General features: G+C 45.4%; 1 long non-coding RNA gene across 1 annotated transcript in view; it reads right to left on the reverse strand.

Moving 5' to 3' along the window:
* Positions 1-9,770, reverse strand: part of LOC142577749 (uncharacterized) — a 145,819-nt gene extending 136,049 nt beyond the window's left edge. The window contains exon 1 of the long non-coding RNA XR_012827056.1: positions 9,662-9,770. This is a non-coding gene — a long non-coding RNA (uncharacterized LOC142577749). The remainder of the gene's footprint in view (positions 1-9,661) is intronic.
* Positions 9,771-23,333: the final 13,563 nt, after the last annotated feature.

Genomic DNA, 23,333 nt, shown 5'->3' on the forward strand with positions numbered 1-23,333 from the left:
TGCGCACGCACTCTGCGGCCGACAAGAACGCCCTCCCAGCAAAACCATGCTTGGAAGTTGTAAGCATGCCACCCTGGCATGCAAACCCGAAAGCGCGGTCGCCGCACACGCATTCGCTCGTTGACTGATCCAATTTCGTTGGCGACAGCCGGAAACTAGGCGCCCGTTCTGCACTACCGTAAAGAAAAAAAACGCAGTAGAACTTCTTTCTCCTCCCGTCGGATTCGTACGTTGGCGTGAACGGCAGCCACCGCTGTAGTCTCAATTTCAGCAAAACGACACGATGTGGATGCAACACGATATGCCTGCAGTGCGAGAGACGCGACACAAGATAACTAGTAAAAGGTGGAGCACACTACAGCGCTTCAACTCTGCGTCACTTGCATCCCGTGCAGGGGGCTTTCGCGCTACGGCTCAGCACGTTCAGTCAATACGAACTAGCCCAACTTTATACGTTATGATAAGCAAAACGTTTCAAGCACAACAATATGTATAGGCTACATCGCAATCGGCGCCACGATGAGGTTCTAGACGCCGAAAACGCATTTCCAAGTGCTGTATTCTTCAATGTGTATAGTATCATTGCTGCGGTACATATTCATTAACGAAGTGTCAGTTGGATTCGTTTTAAATTCGTAAGCAGGACAGGGTCGCGACACAACGTCCCTCCGAGTAGGCAAGCAATATCCGTTACGCACTGTAAACAGCTCACAACGCGCAACTGAGAACAAAATTCCAAGGTTGAGCTGACGAAGGAAATTGCGCTACAGACGAAACATATGTTCAAGACCGTCATATCATCAGAAACAGAAGAAAGGGAAAGTTGGAGAGGGGATAAAATTTGTAAGTTTTCGCGCTCTGACAGAAACGAGGAAAGATGCGCCGCATAAGCCACATGATCCGAAAGATCGTTTCACTCGCGTGTACAGTTGGCGGTAAAAAACAAGCTCTGAGTGTGTTAGTTTTACAAGCATCTTTTTTTTTTTTATAGTAATGCGCCTGCGCGACCCGTCGAATAACTTTATTTATACGTATGCGCTAAATTTAATGCCGAGTTTATCTTGAAACAGCAGGTACAGGCTACATTCCCACGTGTGTGCAGTGCTTATAAAGGTGTTTTTTTTTTTATTGCGCCAAGCTTTTAAAAAAAGTCCTGTGGCAAACAGCACAATTCTAACCCTTGATATTAATTACTCGATGAGGTGGCCGTTGCTCCTATGAGAAATCAAAATGCTCAACTGAATAATAACCATAATTCAGCTAATTAACGTTTAAACAATTCATTTACAGCACATACATCAATCTACGAATTCCAGCTAATGAGTTTGCAAGGCATAGCCGATAGTTCGGTTGACATTAAGAAAAAAATTGGAGTGGGCCAGGCCATGTAATGCGTAGGGTTGTAAACGGTGGGCCATTACAACTACAAAATTGGAGCCAAAGGTAGAAAAGGCATATCGAATGGGAACGAATTCTGAGGATAGTATTTGTTTTGATATATACGCCCTCAAAGCTGCGGTAAAAGTGCGCTGTTTTTTCACTTACTCTTTGAAAAAGAACGCTGTTTTATGCATTGAAGCTTGACAGTGACTGGAACGCCAATGCATTTTGTCGGACACATTGAAAATTAATATCTCGAAACATGTGGAGTCCTTAGAATTTGTTCTAAGTGGATGTGCCTTGCGATATATCTACCCTTCAAAATTTTCGGCAATATAAATTCGAAAAATATTTTGTATTTACATAACACTATTTGAAAACCGTATGTTTGAGCAAATTATATAAACATCGAATAGGTACATTACGCCGTGCACTATATATTTTGTAGGAACTGCCAGTTAATGATATTGCAAGTTTTATATCCATCCTGTTATTGTGAGCGTTGTTTTACAGCCTGTCCGGTAAATTTATACTTCTCCATGTGCTACAGGTTGCGACCTTCGAACAAGATTATTCGGTCCACGATGACAAATGTTTCCCTAGCCGTGCGCAATTCAATGTCGGTTCTGCTCCGCTACCTAACCGGCTGGAAATATTGGCTCTACTCCTAGTGGATTCGTGCAGCCGATCAAATTCTTACGACGCAGTTTCGTATTCCGTTGCGCAAGGAAGGGTGCGCACACCAAAGCCGAAAATCGCTGCTTCGAACCGATCTGTGCACTTTAGAAAACACATTGCTGCCTTGAGTCAGAATGAGATTTTTCCATGCATGAACGATCATAATAAGCTGCTTTAACGCCGCATACTCTTGAAGAAATAATATGCATTTGTCCTCCCCCCCCCCCCTTTCTGCAGTCAAAACTGAAAAATCTCCTAATAGGCGACGAAACGATTATCGAACCCCGGTTGGCAAAACCCGGGCTTCGTTTCATGATTTTTCAATTACATTATAAAGAGAGCACCAATTTTCATCTTTTTTTATTATTTCATGCCCTTGTACAGTCTCTCTCGACGCACCGTAGTAAGTTGTTTCTCTGAAGCTCGCAAGCATTTCATCTATCAATCGGCTGCTGCGGAGCCACTCAAAAAATAACGCGGCAGCGCGGTTCAACTATTCCTGGAACGACCCCCTGCCGTGTAGAGTTACTCTTTCCGATATCCGCGCTTACGAAACATTCTACTTGTATGCGTCGATCGTAGCCTTTGAAGCGTGCTTATATTGACTACTTGCCCCCTTTTTCTTCGCACGTGTGTTTTTTGTTTCCTGCTTACTGCCTGACGAGAACACTATACAGAAATGTGGAAGCTGCATGGAAGCCTGCTGTAAGACAGATCCCTATGCTTTCACGGGAAACGCTTACGCGCTGCCTCGGCGTCAGGCATAACGCCTGCTGTAAGGAGACAAGTCATGTCTAGGGCAATAGTTGAGAAAGTGCAAGTTGCGCCACTTGCGGTGAAACTGAAGAACCGTTGGATATTTAATTTTTTCTCAGGCACCTGCGTTCTGGTTCCAAGATGAAACGAAACACCGAGTTTGCTCAAAAAGGATTCGTCAGCGACCAGGAGAGAAAGATTAAGAGTTCGGGCGTACCGCCGAGACCAATGGAGCTGCGCATAATAGTCGCACAGCGTCACTAGAAAAAAAAAAGGAAAAAAGAATCCTGCAGTCGTTAAGTTTGGGAAATGTTGGAACCACAACAGCAGAAGAATATTGGAGTGATCTTTACTCGTGACAACTTTCTGTGGCTATGAAGGGAAAGCTACGGGAGCGGAGCTTCTGCACAATCTTTTGGCTGCTCGGAACAGACGGTGAATCGACGCAGCTTCCACGTGCGACGGTTTCGCGTCTGCCCAGACGCGGAAGGGAAGAGCCGCAAAATATGTAAATTTTCACATTCAGTGGTGCGTTTTGTCTTATTCACCTGTTGCTAATAAGGTGCTTATGTTTTCTTTTCCCCCGCTTAAACTAACGTGGATGACAACGCGGGACTCTTTATAGAAGCGCTCTAACTTGTGCGCGATTTGAGTCTCGTAGCTTTTCCTTCATAGCCACAGAAAGTTGTCCGCGAGTGTAGTTCCTTCATCATGGAGAAATTTTTTCAGCGCAAACAAGACGAGGACAGGTGGAAACTCATGAAAACAAGGACAAGCGCTTTATGCTTACACCTTTATGCTTATTCACCCGAAGCTACGTCTATACATGCACGCACTATCACAGCAAACCTGCTAAAAAAATAAAATTTATTTTTCCATTAGTGATAGTGGTGCCGTGCTGATACAACTACTTCTTTCCAACTTTCACATGCACTGAGTTAGGTGTAGGATGTCCATAGTCGGGCACTCAAGTCTGTTGCCTTCAGGTAGTGAAGAAGCGATCGGACTGCTTTCTGAGCTAATGAACTGTGAGGCCAGGCTCCCAAGATCTTTGCTTCTGTAAATGGCCTGCCATCCAGTCTCATGGTATAGACTCATGTTTTCTCTCTCTCTCTCTCTCTGTTTCACTCCGCATTCCCTTCCACACGCGTTGAATAGCAAATTGGACCCAGTCTGGTTAACCTCCCTGCCTTTCCTTCTTCCCTTCCCCCTCTCTCTCTCTCTCCTTCTCTCTCTCTCTCTCTCTTTCCAACTTTTCTTTTTTTTCAATTCAAGTTTATTTGCACCTATACATGTACAGATGACAGGAGTACAGACAAAAAGCCAAATGAATTCGGCTTGACGGGGTCTGTAACCCCTACCGAAATGGCACTGTGCATAATAAAGAGAACACAAACTTGATAATATACGCCTCTATGATATCGCGCTCAATTTTATCTCTAGCCTATCTTTAGAGTGTAGTGTCAAGCAAGGGGGGCAGAGTAAATGGTCAAGAAAGGAGACTGAAATAAAGTATATGCAACAGACCTCTCCCGACCTACGCTAAGACGGGTCGGTCACGTTATCTTCCAGCACATGCAGGAGTGTTTAGTAGGCAAAAAGCACGCCGCAGGACAGTTGGCACACGCTGACAGCTTCATGTATAACGGCTGTCCATTCTTTTTTTTTTTATTGCGATAGCGTTATGGGTCTCGTGTCGCAGAAAATCTATGTAAAACACGCGACAGCGTCGGCGTTCAGCGTCGGACATCGCTTTGACAAAAAGAATTTCGAACCACGCATACCCAACCACTCTTCTACCACCAAAGCTGCTCATACATTGTCTTTTATTCTTTGCAAAGCTATTCCTCGGAATTTTGAGAACGGCAGCCCACAAACAAATGTAAGGGGAAAAAACTCGTACAGCGCATATTTTTTATGTTAGCTCTTCTCAGACTGAAATATTAAAAGCGCGAAACAAAAACAGGAGATCGGCCCACGCAAGAGGCCACGTTTTTAACAGAAAGCTTGCCTTCGTGCATAGCTTTCGTCGCCAGCGTTTTGGCTCTTAATGGCGAAGCTTAAGCGTCCAACATTTGTCTGCGTGCGTGTGCGCGCGTGTGTGTGTGTGTGTGTGTGTGCGTGTGCGTGTGTGTGTGCTTGTGTGTGTGTGTGTGTGTGTGTGTGTGTGTGTGTGTGTGTGTGTGTGTGTGTGTGTGTGTGTGTGTGTGTGTGTGTGTGTGTGTGTGTGTGTGTGTGTGTGTGTGTGTGTGTGTGTGTGTGTGTGTGTGTGTGTGTGTGTGTGTGTGTGTGTGTGTGTGTGTGTGTGTGTGTGTGTGCGTGTGCGTGTGCGTGTGTGTGTGTGTGTGTACGCGCGCGCGCGTACGAACAATCGGTTCCTCAAGCTGGCTAGTTGCTGCGTGGTTGGAGGCGTAAACTGCACGAAAAAAGGCAGTGGCATCGGCTTTTTACGTTTCCCCAAAGAAGAGAAGCGGCGACTAACGTGGGTGCTGCCAGTGGCGCAGTGCGCCGAGACAAGTGCAGCTAACTGCTTGTTAACTTAAATTAAAATGAAAAAAATGTGAGCCAAGCACCGGAAAAAATTCGATTACATTTGCGTTTGCGTGAAAACAACACCTACACGTAGGCAGCTCCCTACTTGACATATTGCAATAGATTATTGTGCACAATGGGAACAGTGGTTTGTCGCGGTAGCGAACAACACTTAAGCGTGCGTTCATGTGACGACAGCAGCACGACATATGTACGACGACGGTGACAGAGAGATGGCATATGACGACAGCTATTTAAAAAAAAAACAACTTTTCTTTGCGAACCTGGCCGGGTTTCGCGATCATGGGCGCTGCGGCTTGGCTGTTCTCTAGCCCAACCAATCACAGATGAGTACGCGCGCAGCGCGCGCCGCTGGGTTCCTTGCAGCACAACCAGATGGCTCTCGCCTCCGCGCATCCGCGACAACGGCGGCGGCATTGCATTAGCCTCTCTACAATGCCCGAATAAAGCTTTCCGTGTGACTTTGTGCGGGCATTCAATAAACATGAACTCGTGCTTCGACTCTTTTGTACACTCACACAAAGCTTCAGTGCATATACGTAGATTGCAACTCGTTAGATCTGCGGCATTTTTCTTTCTCTCTCTTTCTTTGTTTTTTCTTATTCCCATGAAGAAACTGCAAAATCTGCGTGGTTACCTGGACCGATCCTGAAGGTCACGAGCTCAATCCCAGGCCGTGGCGGCCGCACTTAAACTGAGATGAAACACAACAATGCTGCTTTACTTATATTGCGCACTTCAAAAAAAAAGAAGAGAAAGAAGCCTGCAGGTGGTCAAAAAATAATCCGGAGCCCTCCACCACGGCGTTTTTCATAACCATAGTGTTACTTTGGGACGCTAAACTCAATCAATCAATCAATCAATCAATCAATCAATCAATCAATCAATCAATCAATCAATCAATCAATCAATCAATCAATCAATCAATCAATCAATCAATCAATCAATACCACAATTCTGGATCCAGTACAGCGTCGCACAGTGTTTTCGAAGCACTAGGTACTACGAGGAAAGGACCGAGGAATGGGGCCGTTACTGAAGGCGGTGCAGTCTACCACAGTGTCTCAAAGCGCTAGCTAGCACGACGAAATATGGGGATGACCTGACCTGCTCTCACTTTATAAGTCAATTGCTGCCGTGCGGCACGAAGAGCGCAAAATGCTGTAGCAGTGCTGAATATTAGGCGTGCATTCCACCGCAGCGCTTGTAGCGTAAGTAAAACTAGCGCGCGCCCATGCTCCCTCACGCACCTAACTCTCGCTCGCGTTATACGTGGTAATCTCTCTCTGACACCGATCAAAAGAGATTGATTGAGTGATTGATTTTATTGCAAATGAAAGAGAAAAACAGTCACTTGGTGATCATCAGTAATAACTTCACCTTCAAGCCAAACTTAGCAGAACAGTTAAGTGTCGCAGCAAGCTGATGATTGGTGTAACTGAAGGTCGCCCCTTTAACATTATTTTCTCGCGAGAACTAATGCGAGGGATGCCAATTTTAGCAGCCTTAAGTTTTTTCTTTTCTGTGTCAATTTTTCACTCAGTTGAGGATCGCAAATGGCTCTATACTGTTCCTTGCGTCCTGACATATACTTTGAACTTGGAAAAAGTACCAAATGAGAAAACAAAAGAATTAATCGTTTAGACTACAAAAAGTTTATGTCGCAAGATGGCATAAAGAAACGGGAGTGGTGTCTTCCTTTTCTTTTTTTTTTTTGCCCTTGAAGCGCGTTGGAGCGTCAGTGACGAAATAATAGCTAGGACATGCTTGAACGATCCAGCCCGGTCTTCCAAGCGATTAGCCTTTCTTCAATTATGTCTTTCTTCTGTCTGAAAATAGCTGAAACTGAAAAAAAATAAAGGAAGGAAGAAAAATAATAGAAATATGCAGTGCTGGGCTAGAACGTATTTTTTTCCTTCGAAGGACCATTGCGGTGTTCAGAGTACGTTTCGCTGCCTTTAGACATCGGATAAAAAAATACATATTACCATAGTAAGTGACGCTGGTAAATGGCGAAGGCAGATGAAATCCTTTCTAAGGAAAACAAATTGAAGGATTGTTTTCTTTTATGTTGTCAGTAAAAATTTTAATCTATATATTTATTCATACCAACTGGAACACACGGTGAGTATTAGCCTGGTTTCCTTCCAATGTACTGGCTAGGAAACGGCGCACGTTTACTAATACACGGTGACGGTGGATATTATCAGCTAATGGCGTATTCCATAGGTGTCCATGGATGCTGCCAATTTGTTTGGAGGAAGAAATGCTGCGTAACATTCAACATGTCACTTATGCGTAAAATTATTTTCTTACGTTTGTAAGTCGTAGTCGTACGTCTTCTGTTAGAGTTTGCAAATGTAAGTGCATAGATGTAGCGAATACTTGTTTTCATCATGGTCCCCGAGTGGGCCTAGCCAGGTGACGTGGAGTTTGCTTACGTCTATAGTGGACCAAATAAAGTTGTTTCACTCACTCACTCACTCACTCATCATTCTGCAGGCGCTATACTGAGTGCTAACACTTTCTTAATTACTTTTTCTTTTCCTGGAGTATGGAACAATACATCCAACTCCTTATCTATATGCTATTTCGAAGTGGTAGATCATCATCATCATCATCATCATCATCATCATCATCATCATCATCCTACTTTATGTCCACTGCAGGATGAAGGCCTCTCCCAGCCATCTCCAATTACCCCCGTTCTGCGTCAACCGATTCCAACTAGCGCAACTAGGTAATAACGAATTCGCTGAACACACGGGTTTGTCTCTTTTGATGCTCGGCTCCTCATGTTCGCAATTACACTGCCTTCACAACAACAATGCGATGGCGATATGATACGAAAGGCAGGTAATGGGTCATGAATCACACTCACAATCGCATTCTGGAATGAGGGTACTTTCCTTTGCTTTTGGTGAATAATGTTTCCAGCAGAACAAAAAAAGAGCAAGTAAAAGATGTAACGTCCGTGCTCCTTTCACTTATATCCTTCTTCCTAACTTCGGTTCCTTTTTTTTCTATTTCGCTCCTCCTTCGGCGCCGCGTTCTCCGCGCGTGTTGCCTTTGAAAGCGAATGCACGAGTTTTCGGCATTCCTCCCTTCATACACAGCATCCTGTTCGTGCCTGCCTATCCCAGCGGCAACGTAATATCTGTTACTTTGTGCAATGTTGTATCGAAAGGTGTAAAACAAGACAAGTGGTGTAAAGATACAAAAAAAAAGGAACGAACAATCTGCCAGCCGTTCATGGGGCATAAGTTCCGGCATTTCGTTGCGTCCACACGAAAGGACGTCGAGCCGAGGACGGAAAGTATGCCGATATCTGGAATAGAGAGGGAACCGCATTCAACTCCGGCCGAGCAGTCTCTTATCTATGAGGACGAGGCAGCCGGGCGTGCCCTGCAGTGAAACTTCAAGAAAAGAAAAGAAACAAGGACGAAAAAGGTGACATCGTTTATTGCGCCACCAAAAATCGCGAGGTTAGATGATGAGGCCATCTAAATTATGTGACTTTATGAAAAATGAAACAGAAATGCAGCAGTAAAAACGCTGCTGCAATGGGGGATAACGCAGCGGCTGTCAAAGTTGCATTCGGTGGATTATAGTTACCAATCAGCATGAGGTCAAAAATATCTTAAATTAAAAAATAAAGTCGCATTCTATGTCATTTCAGTTAGAGTTAGAGGTGCAGATGACTCAGGCTCCTAATACAAAAGAATTTTTTGTATTAATAACGTATCCAAGTAGTGAGAGCTGTACAGGAACACAGCTATGTCGCGGAATGATGCTATCCGTTGATCTGACTTTCAATATAGATGTCAAAATGAATTTCAACGCGGGTTGGTTGCTCTAAGCGTGCCATATGTAAAAATTAAAATGGCTCAAAGAATTGTGACACTGCTTACTAAGGTGACGTTTCGGGGACGCTAGCCCTCTTCTTTTCACGAAGAGATTACGCCGGTTCGGAAGGGAAATGATCAGACAAGCCTTCGATAATTGTGTCGTGTGCAGCGCTTTGTGACCCTGTAGCAAAATGGAACAGCAAACTTAAAAGCAGGCTGCGTGGATGACTTTTTTTTCAGCACTGCAAAAAGTGATGACTCTCATCTCGCTTGATTCTAAGCTGCCGAGCGCCATTTCCACTCGTCTGCCACCAACGTCCACAGAACGAACAGCTGCATGCGAAACAGCTCCGTCGCCGGTTGGCGCGGAGAGACACGGGGTTTCTGTCGTCTGTAAGCCCCTGTCATCCCGGTTATTCCATCAGCATATGCCAAGCCGAACGTACCTCTCTCGTCCGAGGTCTTTTCCTTGCCCTCGAAGCTGTCTCCGTCTCAAGCCGCCACGCACAAAACTCAGCACCAATGCGTCAACCGCGCTTTCCTTCACGAAGTAAGCCGCACGTCTTGGCCCATCCCTTCCCATTTACTCCTCCAAGCTACGCCAGCTTCGATCTCTTCTTTACCGTGCTTGGCTGCTCTCCACTTGGCTCCCCCGTATGCTTATCCTGTCGCTTCACTGTGTCTTTGTTTGCACTTCACCGTACTTCGCGCATTTTCTCTACGACTTGTAGACGTACGCTCCTGGGGTCTTCACGACGAAAGGAGAGGAACGAAGCAGAAACAAAAGCAGCACAGTTAGTTTCTTCTCTTTTCGTTGAAAACGGGATGGTTTTGTGCGCATAGACGTTTGAAAACGGTGCTTACGCCGCAAACTACGTTTTCAGGCTTTCCGGTCACGTAGGGTTGCACACTCTTCATTTTTTTTTCATTCTAACGCATTTCTGCCAGCCTCTACTAAATTTAACCTCAAGCGGCGTTTCGGCCACGCAGCATAGGCGGATATGGTGAGCAAATGCGATCAGCGACAAAAACGAATATTTTCAAGAGCTTCAGACGGTACTTTTGTTTATAAAATACATCTCGGCATCCAGGGCTTGGGCAAAATGCACGTTGAGATGGGAGGATCAGAAACTGGAATAAGCATCCTAACCATTTTTGTCGTGCCGAGCCCGAGTGTCGTATATATTTGAAAAGCCTCGAACGTCTCAAACACTCATGCTATTCTATTATATGCCACGCAAGGTCAACTCTATCCGATGTTTGGCAGCTTAACTGCTTGTATTAAACTGGGAATGCTGTTCGGTGGAAGAAGGGCTCGTTTTTCGCACTCACAATACAAGGCTTGTGAAATACAGGATACAGGTACATTACGAATTCAACTGGGAATGCTGTTCGGTGGAACAAGGGCTCGTTTTTCGCGCTCACAATGCAAAAATTGTGAAATACAGGAAATAGGTACATTATGCCCCTTCTCAGTCAAACAAGCCAGCCAGTCTTGCGACGTGCAAAAACAAAATGAACCGTAGTCGAGAACTAGACTATGGTTCCTCTGAAAGAGATGAGAGATGGTGCGGCACTAAGACCTGACAGCGTCCGCTGAACCTTCCGTGCAACCTGCACCGCAAACAAAGGCCCAGCAGTGTCCACGCATTGGGACAGCCAAACAGTATCTCCGTGCCGATCTGATTCGCGGCAGCAGGATCGTCACTCTTGATGACCCCTGCTCTCCCCTTCTCATATCCCCTGCGTGTTCTGAGCGTCACGTAATTATTCTTCTCCGGCAAAGCGGATTCCCGGACACCGAACGAACAGTAAGAGTCCTTGAGTCCTTCGCAAGAGCGAAGGGCTCAAGGACTGGTACTTTAGCCAGCCCCATTTTGTTCCCACCGCATCGCGCGCCTTCGTCAATGTTGATTAACGTACTGTTTCCTACCATCGCTCATCCGGAAGATACCTTTCTTCTCATGTGATAAAATTTATTCACTCAAAGGCACTTCATCGCATGCGATTTTCTTTCTTTTTTATTGTGTTGGTGAGTGCTGCGATGTGGACATGAGAACTTTGTTTGCGCGGCCGCTACATCGAAACGGCGAGCTCCGTGTTCAGCGGAAAGGTCAAGAGAGCCGACTGCGCCGAAGCCGGTCGCTCCCTGCTCTTGGACAGAGAGCACGTACCACCAAGGTCATTGCAGAAGGGTTTCGTTAAGAACGAACTTCGGCAGCGATAATGCAATTCGTCAAGACTGCGGCGCTGCTTCGATAACCTGACTTTCGTTCAAGCGAACCATGGGGCTCTGCCTCCCTCTGGCTTTGGGACATTAAGTTAGCCCACTCTGTGATTATTAATTTCGTTTCTGATTTATCGTTTTTATTTCATTTTCATTTGTCTTCTTCCATACACTCTGGTACTTAAGGACGTGCAGTAAGTGAGTGACTTTGTAAACCGAATGTCGAATTCGCATGGTTTTACTTCGTACAGAACTGCTTCAATTATTGCTCTGTTGTGTTCAATATATAATGTGCTCGCTATGAAGAACTATTCTTACATAGAGCTTTATTGTCCCAAATGCTCGATTCAAGAAGTGTTAGAATAAGAAACAGTCCACAGTCGTACCATCCATATTTTCTTTTCATATTTCTGTACCCTTGAGGGCACCCATGTCATTCGAATACATAGGTACTCAATCTTTTATGCAAAGAAGTACATCGCTATCATGATCATCGTGGTTGCTTGCACACCTACCTGTGTCAACGATTTGTTTTATTTTTGTACTGTACAACATTATGCTACTTTCTTGGAATGGTGCAAATGTTAGTGGAAGCCATAAGGCAAGCCAGCGCAATAGATAGCTCAGAGCTACAAGTTTCACTTGTGACTCGTAGCTGTTCGATAGCTAATGCAGCCTAGCTGCGATTGCGTTCTACTTGATAGCTAATGGCAGCCACCTCGCACACGAAATAGATAATTTAACAGTGGTGACTAATCAGAGGCTAGCACTACCAAGTTCCAAGCTGATAGCTTGATCAGGTAAAATGCGACGTCTGATTGAGAAGCTTGCCAGCAGAGTGGACTCACACTATTTTCTGTTTACTCTCTGTATAGGTGGTGGTGGTGGTGGTGGTGGTGGTGGTGGTGGTGGTGGTTATGTTGTTACAGGCAAGGTTACCCTGGCAAACTTGGCTAGCAATTGCCCCGCCTGTACATGTAGCGAATATGTTTCATTACAAGTCTGTGAATTCAGTCTCTCGCCGAAAAGTGAGAAGAATGCGCGTACTTCTTATTGTAATGTCCACGATCCGTTCGGGAAACCTAACTGTTCTTCATTTTATGAAGAAACCTTCTTCGCACGCTGCTTACTTCCGGACAGAATCACTTGCAAAGACAAGTGACTTCCTTTCTGCCGCCACTTTTGCTGCACTCGGTGCAACATAGCAGCACAGCCGATCTTAAACGCCCATGCTGGAGTAAAATAATATTCGATTCTTACTACTTTATATAGGGGGGTGGCTTGCGTACGGCTGCGTCCCTGTGTAACAGATAACTGATGTGGTACAGTTAAAGTGAACGAAAGAGCCGACGAATTGTCTCTTTAAAGAGTCGGGGAATCACAGAAGCTCTGACCATTGGCTATCTGGAAAGCGTTTCATTGATAAGAGCATCTGCTCTTTCATTACAAGAGGAACCAAGGTGCGAAGGTCTCCACTGAAACGTATGCGCTGCGTTCTCCAAATTGAAACACATCGCCGAACACATCGCTGATTAAGCTATCATCGCATCTGCCGCTCTCAACTTTTTTTTCTCTCTCGCTCTTGCAGCATTTAAACAGGATGGTCAATGCACGCCTGCAAAAACCTTCGAGCTTCGGCTGCGAATTTCACTGATCAGTTATTGACGATTACGCAACGCAGAGCAAGTGTGCGGTAATGCCGAAATCAAATTACTCTGACCCGCCACCGACAAACATGAAATGCATGAAATGTACCAGAGGTCGGCCATCAGCATCTGCGATAAGAGTGTTCGCTGCACGGTTCTGCTATTTGACTGAGCATTAACTAAATCACTATTGCTGCGACACCAAGACATCGCAGGTGTGTTTCAGCTTATCAATCCATAGGCACATGCGCATCTGTTAAAAAGCGTAGTAAGAGGCACTCTATTCATAACTAACCGAGCGAGTTTCCCCGGTCATCGAGCGAGATGTGTTCATGTAGGCTTGTGCGCGCGTGACACCATGCTTGTTAACTTAGTTATGCTCGCGGACAACTTTCTGTGGCTATGAAGGGAAAGCTATGGAGGCAAAGCGCGCGCAAGTGAGAGCGTTTCTGACAAGTGTCCCGCGTTTTAATCCACGTTAGGTTAGGTTGGGGAATAAAGATAGGCACCTTATAAGCCATAGTTAAATAAGAGAAAACACACCACTGAGTGTAAAGGTTTACTTACTGTGCAGCTTTTCCCTTCCGCGTCAGGGGAAATGCTAAACTGTCGCATGTAGAAGCTGCGTCGATTCACCGTATGTTCCGAGCAAACCAAGAGCCGTGTCAAACGCGGCCGGACTACTTGGCGCGGTAACAGATGTGCAGCTGGCATGCGCCCGTAGCTTTCCTTTCATCGCCACATAATGTTGTCCGCGAGTAGAGCCCTCCCATGTTTACAAGTTTGCACGGCCAATAAAACTACTATGCTTACTTCGTATAGCTATCCACTAATGTGCTATCGCAATCGATACTTTACTTTTCTGGCGAAACTGCGACTTTTTACAGCGGAGCTGCATATAGCTGCCCTCAGGCGGTGGTCGATGTCCGTCCGTCTACGCGTCGCGTCGACACGAAAAAATTTTCGTCTCCAGTTTCTCGCGAATGCTCTGTAGCTATCAATCTAATGCAGGTATCTTAGAAAAAATCATACTGAAATTGGCCACTAAGAAGACTCTATCATTACGCCGAGTTTCATTTGCTTGCCATAATTAGTTAGTCCACAGTGAAGTTGTAAACGTTAAAGAATTCCCGTCTGCTGGCAATACATGGCCGTCTATATGTATAGGGAGTATGGTTACAGAAAACAGCTCTAGCTCTCGTCTTATCTATCCCGAAACAAATTATTGTTAAAACTGACCTCAATGATGATTATATCCTTACGCCAAGTTTCATTTACTTGTCATAGTTAGTTAGTTCACAGTGCAGTTGTAGACGCTACAGAATTCCCGTCTGCCATGCGGGGTACTTGCACACGTCACTACTTCATAGAATAATAAGAATAAATCACTCCATAGTCAAAATATGTATTCGTTGTCTGTGTCCGTGAATAATAATAATAATAATAATAATAATAATAATAATAATAATAATAATAATAATAATAATAATAATAATAATATACATAAATGCGTCAATTGAGGTAAAACACACCACACCTTCGCTGCTCGTCTTAATCACAGAGTGGAAGAGCTGACGAATTTTTTGTTTACACCTTCCATTACGCCAATTTCCCCCATAAGACCCCATAATAACGGTGTGGGCGAGAACATTACGATGGTGATCTTCATTCCATAGAATGGGGGTACACGTGTACTTAGGGAAAGCGCAGATGATCGGCCAAAGACGTACGTGCGGAACCCTTCTTTTCGTAGAAGCAGCATTTTTTTTTCTCTGTGAAGTCGTTTTGCAGAAACGTGGTCACTGGAATAGCGTATCCCCTTTCCCTTGTTCCGCCACGGAGAATGAGAATGAGAGAAAACTGAAAAAAAAAAAAACGGGGATGTCCACCACGCGCAAGTCCGGTTCGCTACCCTAGGGAGAGGCATGTGGTTAAATAATGGAAAGAAAGAAAGAAAGCAAGGAAGAAAGAAAGAAAGAAAGAACGAAAGAAAGAAAGAAAGAAAGAAAGAAAGAAAGAAAGAAAGAAAGAAAGAAAGAAAGAAAGAAAGAAAGAAAGAAAGAAAGAAAGAAAGAAAGGGTGCGCTCATCCGGAAGCGCACATCCAGACTCACAGCCGCCATCATCGAGATCTGTTGATTCCAGGTCCGTGTTTCCTGCGCTAATAATACAGCTTCGTTAAGACCAGCCCAGTAACTCAACACACGTACGGATGGTGTCTTAACTACTGGTGGCCGTACGGGTCATTTTACGCACGCCAAGGGCACAACCTTTCGCCGAGTGGCGGGACTGACGCGACAGGAAGGCGAGGGAGGGTCTTCCTGCTCGAAGCGCTGCAGAGGCGGCTTCCGGCTGGACTCGCGTCGCCCTGCTTTTATGGCGTGACAGGGGGGGCCTCTCGCGAACGTAGCACCGAAAACAGGCCGAGCGCACACCATCGTCTTACCTAAGGCTCTGTCTTTCTTTTTTTTTTTGTGACAAGCTACAGCGAGCGTCTATCGTCGCGCTAATGAAGGTTCGGCGCCGTCAGTTCCCGCGGTACGGCTAGGTCTAAATTGCCTCTTCTCGCGGACGTTTATCCGAGGGGACACCTGACAGGTATATAGCAGCCGCCACTTTGTTCTCGACACTAATAGCGCACCAGGAGCCGCTAGGAGCGGACCTGCCATGCAGCCACAAGAGTTTCATTCGAGAGCGCCGATGGCCTGTGTGCGACGATGGCTATAAAACACTTCGAGAGAGAGAGAGAGAGAGAGAGAGAGAGAGAGAGAGAGAGAGAGAAGGAGAAAAAAATCGAAGCGCAGATTTCACCGTTGAGCTTAGCGTGAGAGCAGAGCAGCTGTCGTTCGAATTACGCTCTCTGCTGGGTTCTGTAGAAGACAGGCAATGAAAAGTTGGCTCTGAACAGATAGAAACAAGCGCGATTCTTTGTGACTACCGCACCATACAACTGCCAAGGTGAGGGATCTCAGATTGTCCTGCCGCAGCGTAAACAGAAAACAGGAACTTCGAAAGCGGTGAAGCCACCTGTGAAATTTCCAGCAGGAGCTTGAGTGTGAAATAAAGCATAACAATTCGACGAAAAGCTAGAGTTCGGCGAGAGTAAGCATAAATGTGAACGAAGAGAGCAGAATTAACATTACGTTGTGTGCTCAGTAACAGTTAAGTGAACAGATTCTTTTTATTTCAAAATTAGTTGTGGGTCAGCCACTGCATTTTGCCATGACCTTCACCCCATTTGTCACTGCCTCAGGCTGCAAGGCAAATCAATCATCGCTTCACTTTCATTTAACTTCGGTCGAAACACATTCACAATCCACATTACGAGCGGCGCAACATTTACCGAGTACCCAAGCTAGCGTTGACAACCTCATCGGTTATTCCAGGGGGCGAATGCCTCGGATTCGACGAGTCCACGCTCGAGCAGTGACGCGGCATTAATTGTCTCGTCAATAGCTGAGAAACAGTGTTTAGTAGACGTATATGAAATCTCCTTGTGATAATCAAAGAGTTCTAACTACAAATCATCCACGAGGCTTTGTGTAGGACGTGCAATAATTGCAGTTTAAGAATTTTCATCGAGGTAGCTGCATTTAACAAACAGACAAAAATGTGTCCTGCGATAAAGGCGCCTATCACGTCCTTAGACCCATTTAACAAAGCAAAGACCCGGTTGTTTACAGCTTGTCGTAGTTTTACCTGTTATTATGTCCCTATACATTTCTATGGGCCAATTCTGATCTACATACTTGGATTCGAGGCATTAGCTGAGTCTCTGCTACACAGCGCATTAGTCAAAGTCGTTCTCATGGTGGGCTATCTCAACAATTGCAAGGAATGTTATGGCGCATTGCGAAGAGAAACTGGAATTTTTATTGTGCGCACAACTGCCATGTCACTTCGGTGCACTTGAGATCACTGCAGCGCATCGATGCTGTGATAGCAACCGATTCTTCGCTAACGCTTTTGATGCGTGCGCATTCTTTAGCGAGTACCCCAACAAAATCTGTCACGCAATAAGTGTAATACCTTGAATCTTGAATCTGCGCGCCAATGCGTAATTTGCGAAGATATTTAATCGTTAAAATAGGGTAAGAGCAGATCATTGATAACATAGTAAGCGATAAGGAACAGTTGAAACAAAACAAGATAAAATTGATCAGAGAACCGTTCTCGTCAGGCCGCCTTGAAAGCTTACTTTCTTACATTATAGCTGTGCGCGCAGAGAAGCGTGCTGTGTGGTTGCTTAGTATTATAAAAGTAACAAAATGAAATATGAATAACTGTTTGGTACATGTAATAATAATAATAATAATAATAATAATAATAATAATAATAATAATAATAATAATAATAATAATAATAATAATAATAATAATAATATTGGTGGCATTTAAAAACTGCTGACGCCGTCGCCTCGTCAAGGTGGTAACAAAAAAAAACGGACAAAAAGGAAATAAAATAAAATAAAGAGATAAACAGCTGCGGTGAAACCGGCTGTGATGGCGTTCCGGCTTAGTTGATACGATCGCTTTGAAGGCGCCGTGCAGCTTCCTGGCAACTAATCTCCACACCATTGAGTACACGGATTTCATTTCTTTGCCACCTGAAAAGCGATGAGTATACTTGCATAAGCAAGGGGGACTAAAATAATCAAAATCGAAGTAACAGCCGAACCGAAAAATGCTTGCAAATTAGCAGACAATTCTCAGAATTTCTTTAGCATTTTTTTTAGAAGCCTACGCATCGTCGGAAAACTCTCGCTGTCGATTCAACCAATTATGCGTACAGCTAGTGACCGTGTTCTCTTCATAACTCGTTACGCCAAGGAATCTTCCGGTGTACGACTGGATGACCCAACCTACGTTTACTGCCGTAACAGTGAACGTTTTCGCACGTACACTCGATTACGAGAAGCTCGACCGACGGGCCACAGCACGTGCCTGAATAAAGTTGGCTAAAAAAAAAAACACATCCAGGGAATGAACGAGCCAATAAAAGTCACCAGCCGCTCGAAATCCGCAGTGTCAATACCGAAAGCCGAGGGTCAACAGAGGAGACTGTCGCCTATTATGAACGCGCACAGAAATGCGGGCGGGGACAGGAGGAAAAGAAGTATGTTTATCGTCGGGTCGCCCGCGCGCCCGTTTCCGTTTCCTCTTCACTTCCGTCACGGTCTTTCCTCTTTTGCCACACCGGGCCGAGTTGACGCTAGAGACAAGAGAAAAACCGAGGTAGTTCTTCCACTATGCCGTGGTGTACGTTTTATTTGTGCTCTTGACCCCAAGAAGAAATACTGGGTTTTGTGCGGTGGTCACGGCGTTTTGCCGGTTCTTTTACGCAGCCCGTGGTTGAAGTAACAAGACAAGCTTTTCTATTGATTTGGTTCTTCGCCAACAGATCCTTGATCGATCGACTTGCTTTGAAGACCGGTATATGTTTCCTCACGTTCACGTCACTCCACTATTCAATGCCATTCCGTTTTTAACCTCTTTGTGCCTTGCGTCTCATGGTGAGCGTTTCACCAGCCTAACGCTTCACTTCAAAAGTTTCAACTAAGTGGTGACCTCCCCTATCCCCTGCTTCCACATTGTTTTTGTTGAGGTTCACTACAAAGGGCGAAATCACAGGGTTTGTGAGGCCACTCTATCCTTTCTGACAAAAAATATTTTTTTTTTAAAGTCGATGCCATTCCACTCTGTGAAGGTGGTTGATCAGCGACGCTGTGCATGTAGGCTCCTTAATGGCGAACTGTCCATTGCCGTGCGTCAAACGCCGTATGCGCATAAATGGAAGGCGAGGTGTGACTAGTCGCACCTCCACGATGTTGAGCCTCGGAAGATGATGGGGCACCGGGGGGTGTACCTACCCATGTATTGTCGCAAAACACGGCACGACATCTTTTACTAACTAATCCAAGCGCGTAGAAAAGACACGCACCGCACCGCCCTCCGCAGGCGCGCAATGCTTCACCGTAGCCAAGACGATCGTGCGTTGGTCCACGTCAAGGTAGTGCAGTAATGGTTGTGAAGTCGCTCGAAAACCACGAGTGGCCACACACAACATAGGCCACACAAAATTGGTTCCCCAGAAACTCCCTCTGAAAACTGGCTGTTGTTCCGGTGAAACGTTCCTAGTTTTCGGTATCGAGGCCACATGGATGGTTCGCATTTCTTTCCGCCTCGCGGTCCTGGCGGGCAGCACGCTTACGGGAGCGCCACCACGGGAGAGCGGAAGGAGAGGAAAGGAGATACGCAGACGCTTGGAACGCCGACAAAGAGAGCGCGGTGCGAACGTGGGCATGGCCGGTGCGGGTCAAACTGTAGTATCTGTTATTGCCAGCTTAATATCTGATACGGGTTGTATTTGGACCTAAGACATAGTCACCGTCGTGTCGTCATGATGACAACACTGCGGAATGTTAAAAGGAATTGGAGGAGGTTGCTGACGACACGCGAACCTATTCTTGCGATAGCATGACGTCAGTTGTGAGGGGGTTACATATACGCCGCAATGTTGAATGCTGCCTGAATAGCTTGCGTATCACTGAAGCTACCGCACGAGATCAACAAAGCCAAGAGGACGATACATGCCAATGGGAGAAGAGCAAGAGATCCTTCGACTTCGTCAAGAGTCCACCCCAACCCACACCTATACTGAGTAGCCCTACTACACAAAGCGATTGATGGCGATTAACACATGCAGTGCAAGACTGCGCAACTCCCTCAACTGATTGCTCTAGTTAATAAACTTCCGGAGGAGGCGAAACACCAATTTGCGCAGTTTACTTATTCATACGACCAAAGTCTTCAAGCAGCATTCACCTTGAATATCTTGGACGTTGCTCCGAAGAACATCTAATAATACACAATACGATGAAAACGCCGGAACACCGTTTTAAAGATTCTCGGTTCATCGGTGGCGATTTGAGCTAACACTGCAGCGATACGGTACTGGCCGAATACAACAGTGCGAACCTCTCCACCACTCTGGGTTGAATGCGAACCTCCACAGATTCATGCTGTTATTATGTATGTTTATAACTCCAACGCGAGCTAGCCACACCCAAGCTACCACTGTAATGTAGTAAATCTACATATCTAGAGCGCCATGTCGGTTTAGCCTCCAATCATGACAATTTATCATAGCTCACCGCAGCTTTTGTGAGCTTCTTGCATGATGCCTCCATGGATCATGTGTGGGGTTCTTCTTTTCCAGGTTTATATTTTCTGAAATTTTGGATGTAAAAAGCGAGCGTTAAATTTAAAAAAGAAAACCAGGGGCGTTTTGTTGTCGACAGCGGAAAGTTCGAGACTTTCCTCGTAACTATAACTACCAAATAACACATGCAATGCCCTTCTTTTGGTTAAAAATATTCTCTTTCAACAATCGCAATCACAGAAAGATATGTTCACAAGGATGCTCGCACGTCATATGATGAGCATAATTATACAAATCCTCTTGACAAGCATCATTTGCGCTTAGAAACCACATAATCATGATCAAGGAGTAAAGACGTGCTACAGGTCAATTTCTTTATTTGGTTCTTTGTACGATTTAAAAGACAACGTTTTCGTTACTGACTTCATAGAAGTTTGGCATATCTAGGATCTGGCAATCTATGCCTTTAACCTCTTGCCAAAAGGGGTAATTTCGTTACTTTGTAATGTCGTAGCAAGTCACAAAAGGTATCAACACGCAGGTCCGAATCAGACAAGAAGTGAGAATTAGTCGCACAGTATGTAGATTAACGGTGCGGTCGTAGTTAGCGTCAATATAGTTTAAATGATCACATTCCCGCATAGACTTCACTATCTTCGGGATGGACCCACATGGCTTTTTGGTCAAGAAAGGATAGTCGTTACAACCAAAGTCGACGTGACAAACGACAACCTCGACGTATATTCTTATTAAGAATAATAATTGATTAATTAATATAACCGAAGGACAAGCCTTGACATGAATAAACGAAATAGAGCGTCCGAAAATAAAAGGTAACTTTTGACAATGTAACGAGCAGAACAATGCAAACATGTGATTATGCAACATTGTATCATCGTAAGGCGGACTAGGCGGACATTAGGAAAAGCTTCGGAAAACATAAAAATTCTGGGACACCAAATATTTATTCCGCTTTTAGCAGAGTACGAAGCTCTTGTCTGGGGTCGGCACACATAGAATAACGTCATTAAATTTGAGATGGTCCAAAGCAAATCAACTAGGTTCATTTTTAACCCGTACTGTTACCGCACGTCATCATAATCTCTCCTTACATCAAGGAGTCAATGCAATTACCAGAAGAATGAAGTTTTTTTTATGTTTGCTCTATAACAACCGATTATCCACAGATGAAAGTGCATATAGTTCACCGTCTAACCAAACTCCACAGGCTCGTACCGCACCAATAAGGTGAGAGATTTTTCTTGCAAACTAACGTACTTAGGAATTCGTTCTTCCCACTTGCGGTTTCCGAACGGAACGCGTAACCTGTCAACATTATTCATTGTGGAACGATTTCAGCAATCCTCTGCCCACTTGCGCATAAATGATAACTATCCTGTCCTGCCACTACCAATCAAATTTGTAAGACGGATTTTTTTCTCTGTTATTTATTCTGCAGTATTACGGCAACATAATACTGAGTTTCTGGAGCCACATTTATTGTTTGCACCACGCCGGGAGACGCAACAAACGAGCAAGCGACCTCCAGAAAAAGTTTGGTAACAGCAACGAGGCGGTGTACGTATACGCTGCGTGATATGAAGGAGGGAGAAGCACACACGTGATCGCGGTTGTAGAACGCACGGGTATAAGTGCCTCGCGAGCACCACGGTGACCACGGGACACACGGAGCCGGCTGAAGAAGCCGAGATAGCCCTAGCACTCGCCGCGGTGCCGAACGCTGCGACGTGATCACCAACTCGCAGGCGGCAAACAGCGGCTTCGCGCGCGGTCGCGTCTCGCGGGAAGCGGCCCGCATACTCCAAATTTGTGACGACGGCGACTTGTCATCGCCGTCGCAACCCCAAAATTCTACGGTCTTCCTCCTCCGGACCCCGGCACACACCGATGTCCCGCTCGCGGGCCACGAGGCGGCCCACGACACGGCTTGAGGTCTCACACGCCGAGCCGCCGCAGATTATGTAGCCGCCGCCTCCACCCCCGAGAGCGCGGCATGGGATCTGCCGGATCGGGACACTACGACAGAAATGCAGCAAAAAGAAACACAGTGGGCGTGGGGCGATCGCCTAACCATATCCAGAGACCTTACCCAACGGTACAGACTCGAAAGACGCACATTCCCGCCACCACACGGTAACTTAAACAGGAACGAGGCTGTAACTTTACGCTTGCTCCAGACCCACACCTACCCTAGCCCCGCCGTCTTACGTGACAGCTACCCGGGTTTATATCCAACAGATGCGTGTAAAGTTTGCGCACAGAGAGCAACGCTGTGGCACATGCTCTGGGAATGTGCCGACAACAATGGTGATGAAACCAGCTCCGTTCGCGACGCGCCCATAATCGCGGCCGTTGTCAGAGTACGGGAAGCCTCGAGCTTGCTTCTTCCCGACGCCGCCCCGGCTGTGGGGGCCGCCGGGGACCTTGTCCGTCGGCGTCGCCGCCGCTGGGAGGCGGCTGTCTAAAGTTCAGAGTTGACAGACCAGCTCTGGGCCATCCGGCAAGCCGAAGATGCCGCCCGAGTCCAAGGACTTCGAGCCGCCACCTGAGGCCACCACAACAAAAACTGCCGGACCATTGACGATGATGATGATGAAGCCTCAATTAATGGCACAAACCCACTATGAGGGATAGGCCACGAATCGGGTGGTAATATGATTGAAAAAATGAAATAAATTAGTTAATAAATAAATAACAAAAAATAAAGATAAATATATAATCTAAGATGAAAAATACACTGTCAATACATGAGATAAAGTAGTGATGAATATTATAGTTAGCCTTGCGTTAATAGGACTACTAAAAAAGTAAAAAAAATGTTACTGTAGTACATAATATACTTAAACAAGAGTAGGTTAAATTTTTTATAACAATACTAGTAAGATTTTAACTGTGATTTGTGCTTTTACTTTTTGATGATGATGATATGTAGTGTTTAATGGCGCAAGGGCCAGGTTTGGCCAAAGAGCGCCATGAGTAGTGGTGATGTTGACGATGTATTATGGAGATGTGACTTGGCTGTAAAGTGGCCTAAAAATTGTCGCTGTAAAGTGCGTAAAATCTA

This window comes from Dermacentor variabilis, chromosome 4 (genome assembly GCF_050947875.1).
Source record: "Dermacentor variabilis isolate Ectoservices chromosome 4, ASM5094787v1, whole genome shotgun sequence".
NCBI classification, from domain to species: Eukaryota; Metazoa; Arthropoda; class Arachnida; order Ixodida; family Ixodidae; genus Dermacentor; species Dermacentor variabilis.